This window comes from Dromaius novaehollandiae, chromosome 4, assembly GCF_036370855.1.
Source record: "Dromaius novaehollandiae isolate bDroNov1 chromosome 4, bDroNov1.hap1, whole genome shotgun sequence".
NCBI classification, from domain to species: Eukaryota; Metazoa; Chordata; class Aves; order Casuariiformes; family Dromaiidae; genus Dromaius; species Dromaius novaehollandiae.
Window position 1 is genome coordinate 53,295,078 of NC_088101.1, and position 22,980 is coordinate 53,318,057.

A 22,980-nucleotide genomic window follows, 5' to 3' on the forward strand; every position below is an offset into this window, starting at 1 on the left:
TGATACTAAAATGAAAAAAAACCATGCTATAGTGTAGGAGAGCAGAACCCAGCTACTTACGAGTGATTGCCTTTTTTGTTTAGAATATAAATATTTATTTAGATAGGTTCCTGTAGAGCTGTTATATTTTTAATATCTAGATTTTCCTTACTCAATGACTTCTTTGAAAGAAAAAGAGAGAAAAGGAGAAATAAAACTTTGAGGTAAAGTGGAATAGTTCTTCAATGTGCTCTCATTCAATGATGTAATTTTGATTATCAGAACTTTCTTGTTTGAAAGATTATTGGTTTCATGGCTAAAGGAAATCTTTTGGTATAAGCTTTATTTGTTCTGTGAAGAATGATTATTCTGCTGTGATGAAAAATGCATAAAAGTAAGGAACTGGATGGAATGAAAATAATTCATAGTGTCAGGCTTTATGCTAGAAGAACTGGTTAAATTAAAATGTGGATTTTTATTCCCTACCTAATTTTCAGTATGTATGGAGAATTCTTTGGAAAACTATAGCTAGCTCATTTCACTTATAAAATATCTGCATTATATGATATTAAAAATGCATTTCCACTGCAAATAGAGGGCAACATTAATTTGGCTGTTGGAATAATAGCAGAAATGAAATATTATATATTTATATGCAAACATTTCCTGGAGTAGTAAATTAATTTTGTCCTGTGTTTATGTTGTAAACTGTTATCAATATTTATAGATCTATTATGTTTACTAGGGAGTATTGTATGTTATATGAGGGTTTTTTTGTGAAAGCTGTTGTGCTGTGGAGATATAAAATAGTTGCCTTCTATTTCTTAAGTTTTCTTAATTTTCATAGGATCCTAGAAAAGAGATCTGGAAAAGCTCTTGGGAGGTCACCTAGTGCACCATCCCACCCTAAGGCACAAGGAACAGCCTCTGCATCGTTCAGGACCAAAGCCCGTCTTGCCTCTTCCTCAACGCCCTCTAGCGATAGGGATTCTACAGTCACCTTGCACAATTTATTCTAGTACTTAACTATTTTTATCACTACTAAGTTCTTCCTTGTGGCTAAACTAAATCATCTTTCCTGCAGTTTAATTCTAGTAATTTTTGTGCTAGCCACAATGGAAAAGAAGAACTGTTTCTTTTTTCGTAGTCACCCTTCACACATTTAAAGACTTTCACTGTATTTCCCTTCTCATTTCTTTTCCCTTGACTACAAAACTCTGATCCTTTCTTAACCACATTTACCCTGGCAGCACCTAGAGAACAGCTGGAAAAAGGAAAAATGCATAGAGACAGTAGAGGGAAATACGCAAAGCTAGTAATGTTATGCTAGTAAATGTTAAGTCAGTTCAAACACTTTTCTTAGGGTTTTTCTTTTTTTTTTTGAAAGGGAAGGAGGGGGAAGCACTGAAGGAAGAAGACAATAGGCATAGGGCAGGCAAGAAGAGATTAAAAGGAGCTGATATGGAGTAAAACTCGAGTGAAGTAATTGAGAGGAGAGTTGGGACAAACAAGAATCAGTGCAAGATGAAAAAAGACCAGCCCAAAGGGTAGCTTGCTCGTCCCGTCACCTGGAACTGAAAACATGATAGAGCATGCAGAGATCTCTTCCAGCTCCACACAGACTTGCCCCAGGACCTGAAGATTGATGAGGTATGGTGCATAGACATGCTTGTCAGTTCTTTGCGTTAGGAAGATGCAGAGTCAGCTGAGGAGCAGCACTGCCCTGAAACCTTTGTGTTTCTGAACTGTGGATGATGCCCTTGGTTCGGCACATGGTTTGCTATTTAAAAACTTCATGCATAGATATTTGGTTTTTGAACAACAAATATGTTGCCCAAGATATTGAGCAGAGGTATATTCAACATGTTGTCCAATGCAATGGGAGAGCAGTGACATCCCATGGGAGAGGGATAGAAAGTATACAACAGGAAAGAAAAAGGTATGCTAGCTTTAAAGCTGTTTATCTTTTTTGGGTTTTCTGGGATTTGGCTGTTTTGACAGATGCCTTGAAGCCATAATGTGTGTTATCACTGAATGCAGCTACCCTTCTGAACTGTCTTGTTGGGAGAGCTGTGGTGAACCAACTTTCTGGTGAACTTAAAATTTTATAGAGTTCATACTGAAAGAGTCCACATAGTCCAAAACTTTGGACTTCAAAAAGTCCAAAACTTCAAAATAGGTGGAATGGGCTGGTGGAAGCACTGAAAGAACTATAAACATGGAAAAAAAAATCAAAGAGGATGTATGTTTCTTTCAAAAAAAAGTATTCTGCATTTTCCTATCTTTAGCAAGTTTACTATTGCTCTCAGTAAACTTCTGATTTCTTTACATTACTGCATGTTCAGCTACAACTACAGGGGAAAACTTTTCTTGTGTTCTAAAATAACTTAGAATTGTTTTGTCACTAGGTGGCACTTTTACTCTAGTTTGTCTTGCGTTTAATAGCTATGGTGAGTAAAGGAACTTGTTCTAGAATAGCTTTGATAAGAGTAAATATGTTCCCTAGATCTAAGATAGATATTTTCATTCCTACATGTATTGCTGAGAAATAATAGCAAATAATATACTTAGCACCTTCATTCATAGAACTCAGAGTTCAAAGAGGGTGGGTATTTTTAGCTCCACTTTTCTGTATGGCACAGGGAGATTAAGAGACAGTAGCACCTGAAAGTTGATAAAATCAAGCTAACCAAGCACTATTCACATGATTCCCTGCCTATGGAACTCTAAGATATTGCACATTTTAATAAATGCATAGAAAAAATATTAAAAGCTACTGTCAAGGTCCAAAGTGCATCTACTCATTCCTGGTGGTTTGGCTGCCTGGGCTCAAGGCTGGCCTGGTACAGCGCAGTTGTCTGGCCCTGAATCAGAGAGCTGTGGGAGGCAGAGCTGTGGGAAACATCAGTGAGGGCACCCACCATTGCTGGGGAGCTGTGGAGTGCCCTTGCCCTGGCCATGTCCTCAGAAACCCTGGGGCCAACCCTGTGGCTGGGGTGTGAGGTGGCTGCCTCAGTCACTGTCACCAGGCCTGCTCTGCTCATCCTGGCTGCCTTCTGTCTCTGTGTGCGCTGGCAAGTCTGATGAAAAGCTGAGGGAAAAATGCAATGGAAGACAGGAAAGGGGACATTCACCTGGAAGTTACTGTATGCCTAAGGTGATGCTGCCAACCAGAAGCAAGGTTTTTCATTGCGGTGAAAACACTATGGACTTTAAGCTTTGTTTCCTCAGAAGGCACAAAATTACTGCATGTTGTAATCTTTAAGCAAAATTTATGTCATACCTTAATAATGTATACCTACTTCTTACCACCCAAAAATATGATTAGCTGTTAGGAATTTTTTTTTGCCAAATTTTCTTATCTGGAAAATCTCTAGTGAGATTGTTTGAATAAATGCTCAGGATCAAGCATGGATGGACTGAAGTTCTGAAGCATTACTCTCCAGCATTCATTCTGGACGCGATCAAAAGTGCTGGTGCAGAATGATGTCCTAGATACTACAACTTCTTGAGAAGAAAAAGGTATGTAATATTTTACTATTCTACTACTATTCTATTGTATGTCCTCATCTCAGTAAAGTTAGCACCAGTCAGGCGGGAGGACAGAGAATGTGTGTGTGTGTTGATGAACTGATGAAGAATCAAGGAACCAAAGGTTAGAGAAATGTTTGTGGATTGAACAAGAAGCAATGGCCTTAAATTACAGTAAGGAAGATGCTGAGAAAAAATATTTGAGGATAAAGAGAGCGAAGCAGTGGGTAGGATAGCTGAGGGTCTTGTGGAACTTCCGTCATTGCGAGTACTTAGGGGCAGACTGCCTAGCGACGTAACTGGCCCGGTCTTCAGCAAGGGAGACTAGACAATCTGCTTTCCAGCTGCTGCCTGTGATCAATATCAGCCATACAAAATCATGGGTTTGTTCTTCTCTAATATATGTGACTTTTCAAACTTGAAATATCATCAGTAAAAAATGTTTTTTCCCTTACCCTTCCGTAGTTCAGTCCTTTCTTTCTGCTGCAAGTATCAGAGTTTTATATTTTGGACCTATTTCCCTTCTCTGTCGTGTTCATTTGGAAAGCTCAAGTACATTTTAAATAATAATAACGCAAAAGGAACTAAAAAGAATAAAAGGAAGAGAAAACAGGCCTAAACAGGACTAATATAAAGGCATGAGCTAGTTGTGCTGGCCCAGTAAATACGATTTTTGCCATTACCAGAAGGCCCCAGGCGTTGCACTGACTGGGCGGTGCAGGGTCTCAGGACTTGTCAGCACTTGCCTTGGCCTGAGCTGCTTTTAGCCTGGTTTGCCAGGTGTGCAGTGGCCGCTGCCTGCTGCCTGACCTGCTTTAGCTTCAGCGCTGGGAATACCCTGCGGGGTAAAGGCCTGCCAGCCCCAGGGAGCTGCTGGGCAGCAAACTGCCCCTTTGACTACCGAGGCTGGGGGACAACTTTCAAACTTCACCTGGGAAGTAATGAGAAGGAACGGACTGATAAGAAAGCATGTAAAAATAACCTCAAGTGGATCCGAAGACTGAGGAGGAAGGGACCCCCACCATGAACACTATACACCTTCCAGCTAAAGACTTGGGGTGCTGATAGTTTTAACCCTCCCCGCCCCCTGCCCCCAATTCCTCTCCTCTCTTGAGAAAGCCTGAAACCCTTGGCATCAGGAGCCAGAAGGACACTGGAAGGGTGAGCACACACCAGAGAAATGGTAGACAGTAGAGAGAGTTATTTTCTTTTTATAGCAACTTAAACTGTATTGTTAATGAAGCTTTTCTTTGTCAATTAGATTATATAGATTATTAGACTGTTAAAATCTTCTTTGGACCTCAGAGATCATTTTTGTAGTACCAGAAATGTTCTTTATACTGAAAGGGCTATGTTGCTTTTCCTATCATATGACTTGAAAAAGAAAGTAAACAGCATAGGAAAAATCTTTGTATGAAAGGACTGAATTCTGCTGGAATACTTTTTTGTGAAAAAAGACATGGAAGGTTGGCAGACCTCTTTGACATCACGGAAGGAGTTAGAAGAAACTAAAGGATACACTGGTACTAAGTAGTACAAGCAGAAAAATTTGCCATTCCAGTGCAATTTAAAACCATAGAAAAGATTAAAATTTATGGCTGAAGGGAAGATTAATGAAAGAGCTTACACAAAAATTACTGATGAGGAAAAAGAAAGGGGCTAGACTGAAAGAGCTAAATATACTTTGGCAGTTGAAGCATGCAAGCATATAATAAAGCAAGCAAGTAAAGAAAAGGAAGTAATGCTGACTTCTTAACTATTCCATAAACATGAGGAAACAGCAATGTATTAAAAAAGAGGGAATACAAAGGCCCAGTTCTGTCCATCAGCACTATATAGTAGTGTATATAAATATCTAATATACAGAGAAAATAAAAATGTAGTGGTACAAGTTTCACTTTGTTGATGGATGTTCAAAGTTTGGGGGAAGCACAATCAAGAGCATTGCCATTTCTGATTACTCTGACAGTTTTTTCCAAGAATACAGATGCTGTACTGTCCTACCTATATTTCATCCAAGGCAATATTTACATTCTCCTCCTCTACCACCTTCTTGCAGTTTCATTTGAGAAATTTTCCCTTTCCTTCCTGTCTGAAAAACAGTCTTGAAATATTGCAAGAATGAGAAGGATGTCAATGCCTTTCAGCCCTGAGGGTTAGCTCATTTCAGATGTGGCTAAAATGATCCCTACACATTAAGGAAAAAATTCTAGCTGCAGTCAAGTCAAAAGTAAAGTCTTGGCTATAATAGTAGCTGATGTTGACATACAAAGTCTGAGTCTCACTACGATGAAAGGGAGATTCTGACCCTCTTCAGGTCAATGGGTAGTTCACTTTGTAGTTTAGTAAGGCCAAAATTTGCTTGCAGGATTTCCTCCTACATCTTCTCTACACCGCATATTCTGAGCTGTAAAGTGGGGTGAACAGAATGATTTATCAAAGCTCTTTTATATTGCAAGAGGGTGCCATGGGCTGTCTCCTTTATGAAATCCCTGAGCTAGGTCTCTGTAAGCGAGCACAATCTGAGTGGTGCCATTGCCCATGGGCTGCCGCAGTGCGCTGTAAGGGTCCAGCTTGGGGCTTGCAAGCAATCTGATGCTCTCCGAGGACAACTTAGCTCTGTTGAATGGCAAGAGTAATTAGCCTGGATTCAGCATGGTGCTGATGCAATAAAATTCCTTTTTTTTTTTTTTTCCTTTTGTTATGCAGCTTATTCAGAGTTTGGGTACTTCTTCATAGTGCTAAATTGCACTGGCTGGGCATGCTTAAAAGCCACACCCCGGCCAGAACTTTACCCGTTGCCTATACAGTAACCAAGAGCTATTCTGTGATAAATGTCTGTCTTCATTTCTCAGGGGTTTTATCCTTTGCCTTTCTCACCATATGAACTTTCATCGTTACTTATTCTGCAGACCTTTTGTCTTTCGTTTGACCTTGCCTGTGTTGGTTGAGTTCTCCAGGATGTTTGTTTAGCTGAATGAGCATTGGTTAGATGTTACAGTACATTTAAATGCAAACAACAGTTCAGAGAATTCAGAGAGGCATGAATTATATCTGCTCCATGGATGATATAGCATATGTCCTCAGATACAAATATTTTGAATCTTCTGTACTGAAGAGCCTAACTTGTCTTTGGAAATTAGGAAACTTACAGTGGCAAACTACCTGACTGCAGTGGACTAACTCTTTATTTCACCAGGGATAGATTAAAAGAACACTAACATGGGATTTAAAAGTATGTGCTAAAGAAAATACTTAATTACAGTTCAACTTTCATCCAGTGGGCATTAGCTCAAAATCTCCCTCTCTTCCCAAGATCATTTATATATCTGACCTAGGACAGCCATGGTTTTTGAAAACTTAACAAATACTTCAGAGATTTTCCTTTGTTGGTGGGATCATTGTTAAAAACTTTTCTGAAGCTTTTTGAAGGTAGTAATGTATGTGTTAAGACTACCTAATCTTCAAAAATATGAAGAGACATTGGATAAGATAAACAGCAAGTCTTTAGACTTGAGAGTAGGACTATGTCTTCAAGTCCCTAGGGGGTACACTAGCCATCAAAACCCAGCTACCTAATCTGAAGAAAGAGTCTAAAAGCTGTAACACAAATGGAAGAGGTATTTTGCTAAATAGCTTCATATGATGAAGCTGGACACGCATCCATCTTCACCACTTACCTATGCACCTACAGAACAAGCTGTCTCTTTTGGTTTCATACTGAAGATTTTCACTCTTCTAAATGCTTTGTAGGATAGCCTAAAAACCTGTAGTAGGTTTTTGATATTGGACTAGAGGCCAAACTGTAGCTCTCAGAATAAAAGTAAATGAGCAGGTTGGAGGGGAATGGTTTGCCCTCCGGCATCACCCTGATACTGAGTTAGGCTGAACCTGAGCTGTGCTTCCCAGACCTTGGAGCTTGGAAGCACTTGTGAGACGCTAAGCTCTTACATAATCTTTACTTCACTGGCCTTTACCTATTACAGCCCTTACCTATTCCCATGCCTTAAGCAGTTCATGCAGAGAGAAACAAAAATGAAACTTGTGATAATTTCATGAGATTTAGCAGTACTGGAATTAGTTTTAGAACATAATTTTTTGTGAAATGGGTCCTTTTGAGGTTTTGTTGGTGGATTCATTTCACTGAGCATGCTTAAAAATAATAAAATTCAGGAATGCAACATTTATGATAGTGTTAGAAGGAAACTCTAGAGATGAGTCAATGGCAAGACTTTGACCTATTAGTTGATTACTTTTTAAAATTCCCTGGACTAGTGGCTTAGTCTGGAAAAACTCATTACACAAGTGTACTCATTATATACTCAGACAACATTCTGAGTAGAGTTCTTAGCACTGCTGTAATGTCTTGTTTAAAACTGCTTTCTGTTGATAGATGCATTTCAGATAACTATCTCAGTAAAAAAAAGAACTGAAGCACAAGTTATTAGTCTACAATTTTAAACTATTTGAACCTAGGGATCTTTTTAATGACATTATAAATACCCGACTGAGTTACAAACACCTACCAGTATTTGGATGGCTTATTCATGACCATCTACTTTTAAAGTGCTTTTCAAAGGCTTTTTGAAGCTTTTGGGGATCCTTATTACTTTTCACAGCATGATAAATCATCATTATCATACAGTAAATAAAAAAAGAGTAAATTGATAAATTGATAAATAACTGATATCAGCATAAAGTCAGTATTTGAATCAAGGTGTAGCAATAGCAATGTGATGTATGATAAAAGCTGCAACTTCAACATATGTTATATCTAAGAGTTATCTAGTTTTCTCAATAAAATTACTTGTTCCCCCCAACACACACTTTTTTTTTTTTTTTTTTTTTTTTTTTAATCAGAGCCATGCTCTTAAGACCATCCATCTCCAACTCTGCTTCTTTTAAGCTGCTCAGAAACCAATCAGCTCTGTCCACACATTTCAGCTTTGGAAGTTGGTTCATTTTAAACAAAAATTGCCTTTCTACTTGTGAAGTCCCCATCTCAGTCCTCAAAAGACATTTTTGTTCCTTATGAAAGCTCCACTACTGTAGAGCTAAAAAAAGAGCTCAGTTACTTCTAAGCAACTTCTCTCTCAGAAGTGCAGGAGCAATCACATGAACATTAAAAAAGTAGGAAAGAAGCAGCAGAAACAGGTCTACTCTGAGGAGCTTCACATGTAGCTCTCTGGAACTGAGAAAAATGCTCAGAAAAGGGATGAAACTTTCAGAAGACAGCCAGGAGGGGGCAGCTGTCAGTGCGTCCCCATTCATATCAGTGATATTGTAGACCCCAGAGAACAAAACAACAGATAAGGAAGATATAGCTTTTATTTTTTTTCAATTTAAGTGACAACACAACTAAAATGATATAATTTGCTTTTAATGCTGAGGCAGTCCTTATGTTCACAGAACATACTCTGATCCAACTCATATCCAAAATAATCACAGTGTAGCTGGAAGAATAAAAGTAAACATAGATGTCATTCTCTAATAGCCTAACAGCAACACTGCTTTATTGCTTTCCCATTCACTCTGATTCTCCTTTTCCTATTTTTCATTTAGTCTTCTGGCACCTCTCTCTCCTGATTTCCTCCCCTTCTCTGCTAATTCCTGCAGCAAGCAACATATAGACCTCGTAGTGACATTTTATGCAGGCACATTGGACCCCGCAGTATAAGCACTGAGTTACTGTCCTGTCAACCCAGCAATGAGAGATTTGAATGATAATGCAAAATCTATCCAATACTGGTACAGGAAGTCAAAGTGATTCCTAAGGATGTATTTCATTTGCTTTGTTGTCATTGCATAAATCTACACGTACTAAAAGATACATAAAATCCAGCTGGGGTTTTTCAAAACAATCAATGAGCATTATACATCTGTGGGCTAGTGTCTTTTTGCGGCATATGGCATGTGGGCAAAGAGCAGCTATAGTAAGCACTGAAGATGAGATCCTATATGAGCACAGGTTTTTGTTTACATGTTTGTTCATGTGGGCGGTTTTTTTTTTTTTAAATGAAGTCCGAGCTCTTCTACCAACCATGAATTAAGCAGCCTACTTGTTTTCAGAGTCTTTCTGATCACATGACACAGGAACCCAGATGGCAATTCTTAGTGAGATAATTTAATTCTCACTACTGAGCTATCTATCTGTTTAATTTACAATCCCTGGGAATTGTAGATTGTGCAACTAGTCTATCTTCCCCAGCTGCACAATATAGAAAGCAGTCCTTCCACTAATAAATTCACATTTTATTTACCAATCATGGAGTTGTATCTTAAGTACAATTAAATATGACTACTTAGAAAGGAGTAGTTATATCCATCCATTTACCTATCTATATGTACATATCTGATGAGAGATTTTCTTTCCTTTATACTATATATCGCTCCCCAGGTTCCTAGGTTTCTTTCTTTGATAGTGGGAAGAAAAAGACAGTTACAAATTTAAAATATCAGAGCTGTTTGTTCTTGCTTTAATCCAGTCTTAATTGACAATGATAGGGCTCAAATATATGAAGAATTGCCTTTTTTATAGCCTGTCTAGATTTCTTTGTTTCCAGTGTCAATTTTAGTTTCAAAGCACCAAAGCTCCTGAAAACATTCTTGGGGATGTAAGAAGCCCTGACGATTAGAATCTATGGTAGAAAATTTACGTTTCGGTAAGAAAGATTTTTAAGGCTTCCAATTAAAATGATATTCCTTTTTGTAATCCTACAGAACAGCAGACTAGGACAGGCTGAAAATAGAGCAAATGATTCTTTCATTTCTCAGTTCAAATAAAAAATAAAATACTGAAGTTGATTTGAAAATCACGCGATATTTTTTTTTTCATTTTGAGTTTGGTTAATTTGCTATCTGTTTTTTGAGATTTTTGTGTTCATGTTTATATGTTTGCTTGGTATCTTTAAATGCTAGACAATACTCTTGCATTGTTTTTATGGAAGCAATTCTCACACTAGGACTCTAGCTTTCAGAAGAACTTCAGATACTGAGACCTGTGATTCTCAATGTGACTATGAGAACTGTCAATACTACACCACTGTTGTAGGGGGATGCATCCTGTTTACTCAGTAATTGATAACTTTTTGGCTCTAACTAAGCTTAGGATTTATATAAATGGTCCTGACAAGTCAGACCCTGATTCTGCAGTCTCAAATTCAGTAGGATTTCATTTATGTGACTGGAACTAAGTATTTCAGTTAAGTATTATTATTCTAAAGCCCTTAATCCCAGTTGCCCTGAGAAGGAAATAGCTTCTTGAAAGTGTAACAAGCATGGGAAAGATACATGTTTTGCAATTTTTCATTGGGAAACAAAACTTTCCTACTATTTAGCACAGTAAAAAAATGCCACTCTAATGTTTGTGAAAGAAGTTGATTAGTTGCAAAGACAATTGATGATTATTTAAAATTAAGTCCCAATAAAACGCTTTCCAGAAAAATGGATACTGCACTGAGGAGCTTATAACATAAGACTTTGCACTTACAAGAATACTGCCAAGTGTACACCTTTTGTAAGTGTACCTTTTGTAAGGTGTGGAGGAGAAAAGACAAGTAGTAGTTTGTCTCCGTAGGCTAGTGGAAGGCAGAAAGAAGTTTTTGATTCCTCTTCCTGCCTCTTGTTTATGCATTGTACACAACGTCTGGATAACATCAAAGAGCCAAGATTCATAAGATGATGTAATATTCATTAATAGATGAAGAGATACACTTGAAAAGCATTGAGCAGGCTTTCAGGCATGTAAGCCACTTGTCAAATCTGAGAAAGAGACACCAAATACCCAGCTAAGTAGGACCAAGTGTCCTGGATATAATGAAATTGTGTTAAATGTAACTTAAGGGAGGAGGAACTTTAGAGTCTGTAGAGAAGGGGAGTTGGATCAGCTGAAGTGAAAGAAATCGTGATGTGCATAAAACAGTTTTCCTTCCTGTTTGTGCTATTTAGTTAAAAATTTTTGGTCCCAGCCTTGTCTTTAGAAAGCATTTATTTTGTAAATGTCCAAGGAGACTTAGTGCTGAGGCTGGGGTTTGAAGTCCCATTCTGGCTGTACAATCCCGTCTCCACGCCATTCCTGAAGTTGCGTTGGCATGACGGGGGCTGCACTGTGAGCAGTGTCAGGGGATAGTGTTGGGATGGGCACAAGAAGACAGAGGGAGAAAAGAGAGTAGTAGGAGGGCTGGGTGAGTTTGGAGTCAGGTAAGTGGGGAACTGTAGTTGAAGAGGTCAGAGATGTTGTGATTATTTTCTTCAAAAGCTTCTATGTTCTTATCACTGTGTTTCAACAGATAAAAATGTTCTTGTGTTTTGTACTATGTCATTATGGCTTGCAAGTTTCCTATTCCAGTGAATGATGCTAGGAAAAATACTGAATATAGTGAGAGGAGAATAGTTCTTTTTTTTCTTTTTTTTTCTTTTTTTTTTTAATTCCTTGACACTCTGAACCAGTACACTTCTGTAAATGTCAAAATGAGAAAAAACCCTCAAAGATTACCCCTAAAAACTACACTCTTCACTTGAAAAATTCATGGGTTATTCTTTCTCCCATATATCACCTAACTTACTTGAAAAAATTGATATCATTGTTCGTACCTGCACACATACTTAAATGAATCTCATGCTTTAGCTCTTAATCTCTTGCCCCATTCTTCTTGTCATTTCCATTCACAGTCTGCGAATTGTAATAAGTTAATGCAACTACTTTTGTGAATGAGAATTATTTGAAAAATTTCAATTTGTTCCAACTTGAGGATTTCTTAATGAAAATACTCTTAACATCTACAGAGGCTTATAGTATTCCTGCTTGTTTTTCATCTTTTTCTCATGAAGTTTTAAGCATTTCTACAAGCAATTAAACTCCTAAACCTGTAGACTTTATGATTTCTTCTCATAAAACTACAGAAATCTTGTTCTTACAGTCTTGAAGAATTTTTTTTCAGTGTTGTCTTTGAGATTATTTTTTGTGGCCAATACACCAGTTAGAAAATGAATGAGAAACACGGTGTTACTTCTACAAGCATGAAATTATTACAGAGGCATTCACCTTAAACTGTGTAATTTCTTCAGTTCTATTTTATGATCAGTTTTAATTCCCTGGGAATCGTGCATTCAGTAATATGTCAAGGTTTGTAGTCTGTGTGCTCATTAGTTTGGACAAAAGACAACATTTGATTTTACAATAAGAATTTTCATGTGCTTTGTGGAAAAATGCAATGGCCAAGTTTGTGTTGCTGTTCATAATCTGATGAATACCTTTGCATTTATTTCATACTTCATATGCGTAGCTGCAGTGTTAACACTGGATGAACTAATGTTTTATTCAATTGGGCTCAGCTTGGCTCAACTACTTTACCAATGATGTATCTGCTTCTGAAGTGGCTGGAACTGGTGGTGTTGAGACTGAGCAAATAAATTCTCTTACATGACTGCAGTAGTTTGAATAATGAACTGGTACTTCATTTTGGTGAATCAACAGGGAAGGGCTTTAAATACCAGCTTTACATTCACCAGATCTTTAGAGCTTCTTGGGGTGAGTAAGGGTGAACGTACAAATTATGTGGAATCCTTTCTCAGGTTTTACACAGTTTCTAGGCTCTATATCATGTTACATCTTTCATTTTTCTCACAGCAAAACACCAGAAAAGGAGAAAGCAAATCTAACAGCTTTTACTTTGGGACAGTCTTTAAGCACCATGGCCTGGAGATTTTAGGAAAAGTAAATTCCTAGTCTCTCAACCAGTCTGCCTGGTAAATCCTAAAATGTCTGGACCAACCTCACACTTTTCAGTCTAGCTGGCTTCAGGACTGACTGCACAACTGAGTTTTAAAGGCAGTGTAGCTTAGACCTTTGTGAGTAGCATAGCTCACAGTACAAAGATCTCTGATTTTTTCTGTATTGCATTATACCTGCCTTCTCACCTCCTCCTAGTGCTCTGAATTCAGTGGCTTTCTGCTCCTTTTTATTCCACTCTACACTCTGCTTGCTTCACAGCAGATAGGAGGGAGTCCTAATCATTGCTGATAGTTTTGTGCTACTAAATGGTGGTAATAAATTGTATTTTAAAAACTGCAAAATAGCATATTGGGTGTGTCAAGATTGCTGGTCACTGACTAGAAATAGTATTACACAGAAGGTAATAAAAGAAGCATGTTCACGCACAGGTTTAAATATTAGAAAGTAATTAATCTGTGGAGGGTGCTGATTTGAAGCTACTGAACCTTTAACATGCAGCGTATGCAGACCTTTTTATATGACAAGGGAGAATACAGTCATGTTAGAGTTGAAACCCTGCCTCTTCTTGGAGCCAAGAATTTATCTCAGGACTTTACCTGGGGAAAGAGAGCTCTCTCTGCTATGGCTGACACTGTCTAATAGCTGGTCAAGTGGTGCTCTGACTTCCACTCCAGCTGTGCAGGATCAGAGGGAATGGAAGGGCTGGCTATAAAGATAGTGTCTGTCTAGCAGATAAAATTGAGACAAAGCCAGGATCAAGAGGAAGTTTCAGCTTGAGGTTTTGAAATTCTCATTTTATCCGAATATTTTTAAGCCTGATATGGTCTAAACTAGCTTTAGTTGACTTTCCTGGAAAAAAGAAGCTTTTTGGTTTGATCCCTAGGTAGCCAGAGTACTACTTGCTGCATATTAGGGAGGAAAGCAAAGGTGACATTTTGCTGCGAAGACCACTGCATGCTCAGTATATAATCCCACACCGACAAAAACTGGCAGAATGCATCACATCCTAGCCAGGACTTTTTCTGTCCCTGCATTAGAGATAAAAATGATGGACAATTCTACAGTATTCCTTCTTTTCCCTTCATGAGAATTTTCTGAAACTTCCCCCATGAAGAAGCAACACACTGTGTTCTCCTATATAGGCACAGTGCATAAGGGATTTAATGATGGCGGATTTGGCCCTCTAGGTCAGTTTCCGGTGCGAGTGCTTTAAAATTCATAAAATGCCAGGGTAGGCTTTGGCCTGTTGCTAACTCGTACCATCTCAAGATGAAAATCTTTTAAAATGTGTGTGACGTTTAAAACACTAAGTGTTGTCTCAAATGATTAAAAACCCTAAAGCAACTGTAATTAAAGTTTAATAATTGATAAGGCAAGTATACAAAATGACAAGTTGCTTCATTTTGTAATTTTCCATTAAATCAATTTTGATAAGAAATGGCTGTTCCTGAAAAGATAAGCACATGGAATCTCGGCCCGTACCAGTGTGTGCACTTGTAATTCACCTCCAGTAATTAAGGAATATTTATGAAAGAGTAGGACAGTGGGGAATCAATTTAGGTAAAGCACTCTCTCTGATGAATAACTGTGTGCTTAAGGTTAAGCACATGTTAAATAAATGTTTACTGAATCCAGATCAAAGGACCTAAGGAGATATTTGGCGTTGACCTTCGATATAGAATATAAAAAAGAAACCTTTGCTGCAGGAAGAAAAAGAGGGGTTATTTTCACTGCTCTTCTTCCCCTTCCTCTCCGCTCCAGCAGCTCAATTTTATTCAGTGCAAGTTGCTTTGCAGTGCAGGCTATTCCCTGCAAGATCTGTGGAATTGCAATGCTCATGCTCCATATTCTCATTAAAAGGTGATAGGGCCAAACGAAATTTAAGTCAGGGCAGAATCTGACCACTGAAAGTTATCCTGACAGAGTAAAAGGTAACAAATGAAAAGAGAGAGGATTGGGAAGAGGAAGGAACAGAAATAAAGGAGAGAAGAGAGAGAAAAAGAGAGATCGTAATTAGTTATTTGAGAAATAGAAGGATATTTTGTAAAAGATTGCAATAGAAAACTGCAATAGAAAACAGTATTCCTTCAAGCTGTTTTGGGGTTGTTTCTCAAGATAAAGCTTGCTGCAATTTGTAGTCAGTGTTCAGATGGACATAATCTGTTTTGTTTTTTTTTTAAAAAGATGGATAACAGATATTAATGCTACAGATGTTGATGCTGGTTTCTGGGGAATTAGAAATGAGCACAACTTTAAGAACTTAGATGTTAGATATAAACAATTGCATGGCTCTAACCCCAAAGGGAAAATTTTATTCCGTATTCAGTGGAAATATGAGCAACATGGAAATAAAGGGGAACCAGTTCATTGCTGCTCAGTCAGTTTGGCAGAGTGAATTCCTGGAGCTTTCAAACAATAGCTGGTGAAAAAAAGGGCATTTTCCTGCAGTAGGATACACGTAGTGCAAAATCAGAATTTAATAGCCTTTAATCCTGGCAAATGAATAGGTGAGCTGATGTCTTACAAGTCAAAGTATGACTACAGAATATGTCTGCTGTATTTCCAGAGTGCATGGAGACACTTCAGGCTTTGGTAGCACTATGTTTGGTTTTCTTATGTTGTTACATTAAATGTTATGAAGGCAATGGAATGCTAAAGGACTTTGTAATGAAGAAATGTCTTACTAGTTTCTTATGAGTAAAATCAGAGGAACTATGTTTTAGTGTAAAACACTGGGTAAACGCTCAGTAATATAGGTCTGTAATCACTGGCTGAGATCTCTGTGTGGAAGTGTAATACAAGTGAGTATCATAAAAGCAGGAAATGCAGCTGATTATTGCCTTGTATTTCCCTTCTGGAACGTAAGGCTGAGTTATTCTAGACAAGGTGAAGGAAAGAGTCACTTGCAGAATGACTCATCTAAGAGCCACTTAGATGTTTCAGGTAAATGTCAAATTCTGATCTTTTTAGAGGTTTGCAAAGTAAGCCAAACCCTGACAAACAAGGGATCGCAAAACCTCTGATGATCCAAAAATCAGATTCTCAATACAAACCCCACATTTTGAGCTGGAAAAATCCAGCACAATATGGAATTTTTCAATAGGTCTCTTTCCTGCATGGAAAATCATGGAGAGCAACGCATGCATATGCATGGGCCTGTGTAAAGAGGTCCATTTTCTGACACAATTAATACGGTTCTTAATTGCTCCATGTTCTGCCACAGCTGGCAGATGAGGTGATTTAGTTCGTTGTGCGTTTGTTTGAAAAATGTTGTTATGCAGTCAATTTTGTCACCAGAGCTCAGCCTTCAATTTTATTAACAAATGTTTATAGTTTTTGCCTTTCAAATGCTGTTGGAGGGGAAATTGTAGATTGTGGATAGCACTGCTGTTCTAACTTAAAATGCTGAATATTCTGTATAAAGGTAGTTCTAAAGTATGTACTATTTACATATTTACCATGATTTTAAAAATTTGTGTATTAATGGACTTTCAATAATAAGCAAATTCTTATTCTTATGGAAAGTTGCATAAGCTTCTGCATATCTTCATTCAACATATGTGTTGAGGCATGCCTATTTATGCATATATGTAAATAAATACATATATTTATTTTTATGTATGTATTTAATGCTTTTCATGAGTTTATCCAAATTTATATACAATTAACTACAGGGAGTGTTCAATTTCTCCTCTCACAGATCAAAAAGAGGACTGATTTAGGCACAAGTGGCCTAGTGGGAGCAAGGTACTGAGGTGCACTAACTCTTCCAGTGCAATATCATAGAAAATGGAATGAACATGGGCGGTCAGACATGATTTTTTACTTGTTTCATTGATATAACAGGCAAAATCTAATATGCAGCCATAGTTTTCTAATCTAGATCTGATCTGAATTGTTACAAAATGATGAGTGGTATAAAAAAGATGCATCAGGTGACCCTAGTCTCTGTTTTCTTTATTGAAAAAGCAAGAAATGATCAATTAAGTAAGAAAAGCGACAATTTAAAATGAATGAAATACACAGATTATCTGAACTGTGGAATTCACTGCCTCAACTAAGCTAAATAGAAGTTACTATAAACCAGGCATCGTGGATTTTGATGACAGCATCAGTCACATTTGTTTAGGAGACAGCTATTTTTACATGAGATATCTCCATCTGATAAGCAGTCTCTGGCAAAGACCAGGACCTGATTTTTAGAGAAAGGAAAAAGAAATCCAATAGTGGACACTTATTCCTATTCAAAGTAACTTGGTTGGCTCATGCCCTGAGGAATGATGGTTTGTATTAGATAACAATAACTTGTTATAACAGGTCATTCTTTTTAAAAAAAATTATCTTTTTTTGTCAGACAGAAGTATTCAATACATCCCCGTCCAACAGCAGACCTTAAAAGAAAGTGTGACCAAATTAAGTTTTATGTTTTGAAAATTTGGTTTGTGAGATACAAGAAAAAGATTTTATTCTTTCTCTCAAATGAATACGTGTAACATAGTAACTATTCATAGCTTTTGGCATATAGAAATTGGCCCAACAATCAGAAATGTCAGTCACAGATAGGTTTGATGTTTCACTCTATTATAATGTAATCAGTTACAGTATTTAACTTTTCTGTTTAGGTGTCACTATAAAATAGCTACGTGTTTTAGGAAATGACTAATGTCGGGTGTCACCTTTGCTTTCCTCCCTAATATGCAGCAAGTAGCACTCCGTATTACTAATGTTGGGTGTATACAGAAGAATCAGAATGACAGCTGGGTAGGAGACTGTTACAGCCAAAATAAAAGCTACTTGCAAATTTCTTTTTACTTTTGAGGTGTAGGAAAGCCCCTCTGTAGAGAATTAATTTTATATATGTTACCAGCAACAGAGATCCCCGTAGAAGTTCAAAATGAGCAGTATTGTGATGCTAATCTGTGAATGCAAAGCACAAGTATGGTTACTTAGAAAACTGGGGCCTTCATGGTACAAATAAAAATAAGCACTGAAATAATTTTAATTTGAAAACATTTTATTTGTAATACAGATATGTAAAATGTATAGTAAATACAGTTTTGGAGGAACTGTTGGACCTAAGAAACTTTAGTTATTTATAATCTATTAAGCAGTATAAGAAATCTTCCCCCCACCCTGAACCTGAAGCCTTTGTCCCTGGAAGTTTGATATCTCGCGAGAACAGCTGATTATCATTTTTATTTTTATTCCTGAATATACGTATAGGATACATATTGATAATCTAATATGACTTGCAGGAACCATACAAGTAAACAGACAGGTGGCATTTCGTTTTTGACTTTTATCATTGACACTGTCATTCTCAAAACCAGAATGTTACATTCACATTAATAAACAAAGTATGTTTTATACTTTGACAGACAGAGTTGGGACTGCAATTGTAGGTGTCTCCTCCCCTTCCCCTTCTACCCTTGATTTTCCTCCCTTCCTCATCCCTCCAAAAGAAAAACAAGGCAGAATCCCCAGTTTGGGGCATTTTAGTCAGAGTGGTTGCATCGTCCCATCGGCTATAAGCCTCTAAGCTTGATCTGACCACCAGGGTCAGATGTCAAACCCACAGTAATTTGTAGGATTTTCTCTTTTAATTTCATTGTTTTTTGTAATAGGCTCCGTAACCAGTATTTATCTGTGCTTCTTTCTTCTGCTCATGTTCAGACTAGCAATTGCCCTTATCCTGCACCATTGGCTGGTACAGGCATGCATATGTACCTTCTCAGTACCCTTCCCATAGTCTGATCAGCTGGTCATTTAACCTTTTATCATTATCACATTATAATATTCTTCATCCAGGTGCTTTAGTGTGCTTGTTGGACTTCTTTATTAATAGAAACTGAAATATACCATCTGCTAGGGTTGTGGAGAAGATTCTGCAGGACCCTTTGGCAACTTTGACATCTGAAGACATTGTTTTCTTTCAGTGATCTGCTAGGTAGGGACTTCCACAACTCTCCGTAAAGGAATTTATGTTCCAGATTATGTTTATGGAGAAAGAGGATGCATAGTATTTCCAGATATGAACAATTTTTTTAGGGGCCATTACAAGTATTCTGAATGATTTTCATCATAGAACAATGATAGTTTTAATTTTATAAACTAAACATGGAATTTTAATGTCCATCTTATTATTAAAGCTAGACACTTTACAGCTGTATTTTAATGCTGATGCCTTGTGGATTCATCAGTAGTATGAAATGCACATTAATCAGCATTGCTGCAGCGCTTCTACTTTATGATTTGATTAAGCAAGAAGGGCAATGATATGCTGGTAACGTAATTTACACATTGAGATTTACAGTGGCTGAATAACTCTTGAAAACTAGTTCTGCTAGTGTGGAGTTTCCTTCTGTTCACTTAGGAAAATTCAATAGCAAGACTTTGTCACATCATCCCTACTACAGTCAGAAATCTATAGTTGCATATTGTCATCTCAGGTTACACAATACAAGAACTGAAACTCATACTTCTGATTCCTAAGGGAATCTCAAATCTTTAAAGTATCTACTTACTGCTTGGGAAGAGTGAAAAAAAGAATGAAGATAGGAATACAACAGTTGAACTAACGGTGATACCGCAACAGTTCCTTTCTGTTTGTGTACATAGGAAAGAAAGGAATCAACAAAGAAGAATTACTTCATAAATTTTGTGGGAAAAATATGGCATTTTTCTGGTTATAAAAAGCAAGATATTATAGTTATCTTGTTATGCTTTTGTGAAGAAACTATGATTAATTTATAGCTGTATTACAGTTGTATAATGTTTAGTTGTAAAAACAAACAAACAAACAAACAAAAACCAACTGAAAGTTTACTTAAACCATCAAAAATAGCTTTTAAAATGGAAAACATATTGGAAGTAGTCCTCATTCAGAACTGAACAAATAAAACAAGGGAGCTCTGATACAGCAGCCAAGATCTTAAACTGATGATACATTCGAAGGATACTGAATGCAAATGATGAAAAGTTGTCATTCAAGAAAACATATGAGAGCTTGAACTAAAATGGCTCTTATTGTCTAGCTCTGAAAAATACCTCAGCATTTTTTCCACAGGGACCCAAACCACATTTTTGTGTGTTTTTATCAAAGAAAAAGTAGAACTATTTCTGAAATGCTATTGCATTTTCATGCATAAAATATTTGCACAGTATGCAACCTCTACAGAACTTTTTTTTTGAAAAGGAACAAGCACCATGTGCAAGATCAAATATTAATTGATTTTTTTTCTTTTACCCTTTTTTATTAATGCTAGTCACTCTTGAGGAAAAGCAAAACTATAATGGCATATCATCCACAAACTCTGAATGAGCAGAGTATACTGAATGATTAAATCCAGGGGCTCACTAGAATGGGGGAAAACTCAGCAAACCAAATGTTAAAAATGATCCTCTTATTTTTGCAGGTTTTTAATAAATGAAAATTGTGAGCCAGATATTTCTCCAGTACAAAAAGCCCTTTATAGTTCTTGTTACACAGGAGAAAAACAGGATTCATGATATCAAACCTATTTGAAATCTACACACCGTTGGGGAATGCGATAGTACCATTTGTACCACAACCTTGATGCTGATATTGCTATCTGATGACAATCTGAGAGAGAGGAAACTTTTTGTTACCAAAGGTCTCTAAACTCCAAATAGACTTGGAGAAGAGTTTGTCACTTGTGTAGCAGGGTTGCATGCACACAAGGTAAACTTGAGTAAATCTACAGTTTCAAAAGAGAGCACAGCTCATGGTGTTACTTATGAATCCTGCCCAATAAAATCAGTGGTAGGCTGGCATAAGGAGGTGTTATAGGGAGGTTAGACAAACGCTTCACATACCTCATGGCTGACAGCACCTAGAACAGAGCTCCAGAAGTAAAAAAAAATATATATATATATACATATATATATAAAAATCACTGCCACTTATTTGCTTTATACATAGAATCAACATTTTTATCAACCAAAAAAAATGAATTTATCATAAATTTCAATGCTGTGCAATTTTTCTGCATTAATTCAATTACAGAAAGATAGAGTAGTACCCTACTAATTAACGATAAACTTTTCACTGTGGTTCAAATATATCTGCTTTGCTACTGTACCAAGGATGACCAAAGATTTTATGTAATTACAATGGCTCTATTACTTTTTATTGTCTCTCAATTTCAGTTATCACAGTTGGATATCTTCTACTCAGTGACAATATTTTTTGTGTTTAGCCACAATAGGACATCTTGGATTGTTTCCTGAAGATAATATTTAGCATTTTTACACTAAATGGCACAGAATTGTGACATGTAGTTTGACTATTCAGGACTCATTCATAATTAACAGCACTGTCTATAGCCTAAGCAATATTTTATACTTCAAAGTACTGATTTTTTTTCTTTAGGCCATCTGTCTACAACTGCTTACTCAAACCGGTGTAGCCAAGGTCATTTTATATTTCTTGTTTGAGGTTGTCAGATTTATTTTCAGCCTTGTCAAGTTTGGCCTTTGCTTTTTCTCTCTGTGCTAAGGGGACATTTAGTGTAAGTGTGCTTCTGTTGGCATTTCTTTTTCTGCCCCCCTTTTGACATATTGCTTTCTGTGCCATTTATTGATCTGTGTCTGCTCTCGGTTTATTTTAAAACACAAACTATTTTCTTTCTATTCTTTATTATCTCTCTTGCAGCCTCTAATGCAACCTTAAAAATCTCTTACAGCAAGGCAGATATTCATGGTATTAGGTTTGCTAATCTTGTTTCACAAGAATTGAACTGAGAAATCAGATTGGAGGCCTCTTGAAAGGAAAATTATGTAATTCTGGCTCAGGATGTGGGAAAGGTTCTGCAACATTTGTTAATCTCTGTTTATTCTTGTATTTTGAACAAAAGAAACTACTTGATAAAAATCTATCTTGTTCTATTAGGCAGTATAGCTGAGATGCTTAAAAATGCTCTAGGAAAAATGTAACCAGAGCACCACTTCCTGCATCAGTATGTATAAGTGCATAATTTGTCCAGTTTACAGTGAAAATATGTATATTTTCACATTTGTGCTGTTCAGCTACAGATACTGCGATATGCTGAGCTAAACTTATCTGTACCATGCTGGCAGTGGCTTATTGCTATATTTTTCAATACGGTGCACCCAAAGTAAGATTACGCCTAGTTACTCGGTATAAATTGCAACGCCTAGCACCCAGCATCCCGCTGCACGTAGCTGCCATTTAGGTAGCCCTTAAGGAGACGAGGTGATTACAAACTGCACAGCAGCTAACTGAGGGGGGAGTATTTTATTTACTGCGTGCTTTGGGGAATTGTTCTGGCCTGTCTTCAGGACAACATTTGCAATGGTGCATTCAGCACGTGAATGCTTCGCTTTGGGTAGAGTTTAACTAACCCCCTTGTGATAGGCTTTAATACCAGCTTTCTCCTTGATGACATGGAGCAAACTGTGAACGTCACATTTTTCATTTTGTTTTCATGATATAGTATTTTGGAACTCCATGACTGACCTTGAAAATATGGTTGTGCCCTGAAGTTTTTCTCCTCCTCGGTTGGGCTTTCGCTCGTACTTGGACAGACTCTTCCAGAGGTGAAATGGTGAAAACTTCCCTTGTTTCCTTTCTGCTTTACCACAACAAGGCTCAGGTAGCGGTTGCTGCCAGGGCCCGTCTTCCATCAGTCCCCGAAATGGTGGAGGGAGGCTCTGAAATGGCGGAGGGAGGCTTCAAAATGGCGGAGGGAGACCCT

At 37.3% G+C, this 22,980-nt stretch overlaps 1 long non-coding RNA gene across 1 annotated transcript; it reads left to right on the forward strand.

Annotated features, from left to right (window-relative positions):
• Positions 1-1,177: 1,177 nt before the first annotated feature.
• LOC112986145 (uncharacterized) lies at positions 1,178-22,769 on the forward strand. Its single transcript, XR_003259940.2, has 3 exons — positions 1,178-1,629; positions 3,382-3,501; positions 22,720-22,769. It is a non-coding gene; the product is annotated as an uncharacterized LOC112986145 (long non-coding RNA).
• The last annotated feature ends 211 nt before the right edge of the window (positions 22,770-22,980 follow it).